Genomic DNA, 4142 nt, shown 5'->3' with positions numbered 1-4142 from the left:
TGTTAGAAAGAAACTACCATAGGATTTGGATCTTTTGTGTGATCATGGAGGGGGACAAAGAAAGTGGAGGTTTGCATTAGGCATTATATGGGGGAAATTTTATGTTTGGGTATGAGGTAGGTGGCCAAATGACCTTGACTTTGTCTCTACTTCTGCAAAATTACAAAGGAGCTTTTTTTTTCTTTCATTTTGTCTTGGTCTCAGAGTAATCTTGTCTGAAATGGTATTCTATGAGATTGTTCATGTCCAACAGGAAAACGAAGTGTTCTTTCTGTGAGTGTCAAACAAGCTTGTAATAATATTGAGGTTGAACCGTGAATATCAGATCAGTTATGGACATTAAGGACAGTTTTTTTTTCCTTGATTAGCACCAAGTATTATTCAATGTGCTGGCACACAGAGGTTAAAGAAAAAAAATATTCCTGTTTTCATGGAGCCGTAATTCTAGAGCTGAAGATAAGGAGAAATATAATGTTTGGCAATTGGAAGAGAGAATGGTAAGATTGGGGTACTATATTAAACAGGGTAGTCGAGGATGGCCTTTTTGACAAGGCTACACTTGAGCAGAGGTGTGAATAAATTGAAAGACTGAGTCATGTATATTAAAGATGATTCCAGGCAGAAGGAATCTAGAGTGACCCAGGCAAAGTTCTGAGGTAGTCACATGCTTGATGAGGAAGAGCAAGCAGGCCGATGTGATTGGAGCACAGTGAGAGGGAAAATAGTAAGAGATGAAGTCAAAAATTTCTGTGGACATTTAAATGACTTTGGCTTTCATCTTCAGTGAGTTTGGAAGTCATTTGTGTTTCTGAGCAGAGGACTGGCATGACTTGTGTATGTAAAGGAATGGAAGGTTATTTGATTGTGTTTATAGGCTGAGCTAAAGAAATAAGTGGAAAGAAAGCCTAGGAATAAAGGAGAGATGGAGAGAATGAGAGAGAGGAGGGTTGGGATGTTGGGGAATTTTCATAGATGCTTTTTATCTAATTGAGGATGTTCATTTATCTTCCTAGTTCATTGACTATTTCTACTGTGATAAGGTGACATATTTTTATCAATTGCTTTAGATGAATGTATGGAAATGATCATGTGTTCTTTGCTTATTATTCTATTGATACAGTATATTACATTAATTGATTTTGAGGGGATACTGAACCCACCTTGCATTCCTGAGATTAATCTCACTGGGTCATTTTGAATAGGTTTTTAATATTTCTGCATTTGGATTATTTATATTAATTTAAAGATTTTTTCATTTATATTTGAAGGAAACCTATGTGAAAATTAGTATTTTTTTCTTTTGCTTCATAGGGCCGCACCCACAGCATGTGGAAGTTCCTAGGCTAGGGGTTGACTAGGAGCTGCAGCTGCCAGCCTATGCCACAGCTACAGCAATGAAGGATCTAAGACATGTCTGTGACCTACATCACAGCTCATGGCAACGCTGGATTCCCGACCCACTGAGTGAGGCCAGGGATCAAACCTGCATCCTCATGGACACTGGTCAGATTCATTTCTAGTGCACCACAATGGGAAATCCTGAAAATTGGTATTTTTAAATATTTAATAGAAATTAATGGTGTAGCTATCTGGGCCTGGGCTTTCCTTTGTCTGTAACATTGGTTATCGATTCAATCTCTTTCTTTGTTATATATCTCTTCATAATCTCTATTTCTTCTTGAATGAATGTTGCTAGTTTGTGTCTTCCTAGGAATTTATCCATTTCATTTGTTTTCTAATTTATTGGCACACAATTTTTCATAGTATTCTTTAAACTCCTTTAATTTCTGTAAGGCCATTAGTAATGCCCTCTTCTTCATTTCTAGTCCTAGTAATTTGAGGCTTCTCAGTTTTTTTTTAGGTCAATTTAACTAAAGATTTGTCAATTTTGATAACTTTTTTCAAAGAACCAGCTTTTATTTTATTAATTTTCTGCATTATTTTTCATGTTCCATTTCATTAATTTTTTCAGAGTCCTATTGTGGAAAATTAGGCTATTGATTTGAAATAATTTTTCTTTCTTAATAGGCATTTACAGCTGTACATTTCCCTCTAAGCTCTGCTTTAGCTGTATCTTATAAGTTTAAGTATGTTGGAGCTTCATTTTTATTTACCTGAAAATATTTTCTAAATTCCCTTTTGATTTCTTATTTGACCCATTGATTATTTAGAAGCATGTAATTTAATTTCCACATATTTCTATCTAATACTTCCTTGTTATTAATTTCTACATTCATCTGATTGTGGCTGGAGAATATAATGTTTTATATCTACTCTTTTAAATTTATTGAGATGTATTTTATGGCCTAGCATATGGTCTACAATGGAGAATGTTCTATATGCACTGGAGAAGAATATATAGTCTACATTGTTAGATGGAATGTTCTGTAGATATCTGTTAAGTTTAGTTGGTTAATAGTACTATTCAAGTCTTCTACTTCCTTATTGATCTTCTGCCTAGTTGTTCTATACATTATTGAAAGAAAAGTATTGAAATCTCCAACTATTACTGCCAAATTATATATTTTTCACTTTATTTCTGTCAGTTTTTGTTTCATGCATTTTGAAGTTCTATTGCTAGATATATGTATGCATATATATTTGTTATATATTATTGATGGATTAACAATTTTTCATTATAAAATGTCACCCTTTATGTATATAACATTTTTTTAAAGTCTGTTTTGTATATTAGTGTAATCACTTTAGGTTTCTTGTGGTTGCTACTTTTGTAATATTTCTTTTTTCATTCTTTGACCTTCAGTATATTTCACTTTTAAATCAGTAATTTGTCTCCTGTAGACAGCATACAATTGGATCTTTTCTTATCATTCTAATAATTTTAGTATTTGAATGGATTAAATAATCCATTCATATTTAATGCAATTTTTAATTAAATTATATTGATTTACTATGTTTCTTCAATTTCTGTTGTACAGAAGAGTGACCCAATCACATACAGTTCCCTGTGCTCTACAGTAGGAGCCCATTGCCCATCCATCTCAAAGGTTACAGTTTACATCCACTACCCCCAAACTCCCTGTCTATCCTACTCTCTCCCCCTGGAAACCACAAATCTGCTCTCTGTGTCTGTGATCTGTTTCTGTTTTGTAGATTATCTGTGCCATATTTTAGAATTAACATATAAATGATATTATATGGCATTTGTCTTTGTCTTTCTGACTTACTTCACTTAGTATGAGAGTCTCTATTTTCATCCATGTTGCTGCAAATGGCATTACTTTGTCCATTTTTATGGCTGAGTAGTATTCCATTGCATATATATATTACAAATTCTGAATCCATCCATTCATGTGTTTATGGACATTTAGGTTGTCTCCATGTCTTGGCTATTGCAAATAGTGCTGTGATGAACATAAGGGTGCATGTATCTTTTTGAATGAATGTTAATGCTATTATTAATTTTCCTGGATTTACATCTGCCATTTTACTTGTTGTGAATATATGTTGCATATCTTTTTCTTTCTCTATTCATGCTTACTTTTGAATTAAATAACTTTTTTCTAATGGATCATTTTAATTTCTTTTTTTTTTTTTTTTTTTTTTGTCTTTTTAGGGCCGCACCCACAGCATATGGAGGTTCCCAGGCTAGGGGTCAAATCAGAGCTGTAGCCGCCAACCTATGCCACAGCCACAACAACACAGGATCCTTAACCCACTGAGCAAGGGCAGGAATTGAACCCACAACCTCATGATTCCTAGTTGGATGTGTTTCCACTGCACCATGATGGGAACTCCTTTTTTTTTTGGTTTCATTTTAATTTCTTTAAGGATATTTTCATTATATATTTTTGAATTATTTCTCTAGTAACTTACTTATCATATACATGTACAAGGATCAGAATTTGTTTCAGATTTATATTATCTTCATTTCAGTATGGTATAGAATTATCCATATATAGCTCTCTTCTCCATATTTCCCCCTTTTATGGTATTATTTTTATATGTATTACATCTATAAATATTGCAAATTCAGTAATACATTTTTCACAGTTATTACTTTATGTAATTCTATGTGTTTTAAGCAAATTGAAAAGAGAAAGGAGAATGAGCTTTCTTATATTAACCTTATAATTTTTTATTTTTGGATTCTTTCATTTATTCTTGTGTTTGTGTTACCT

Source organism: Sus scrofa, chromosome X, assembly GCF_000003025.6.
Source record: "Sus scrofa isolate TJ Tabasco breed Duroc chromosome X, Sscrofa11.1, whole genome shotgun sequence".
NCBI classification, from domain to species: Eukaryota; Metazoa; Chordata; class Mammalia; order Artiodactyla; family Suidae; genus Sus; species Sus scrofa.
This window is presented reverse-complemented; position numbering follows the sequence as displayed.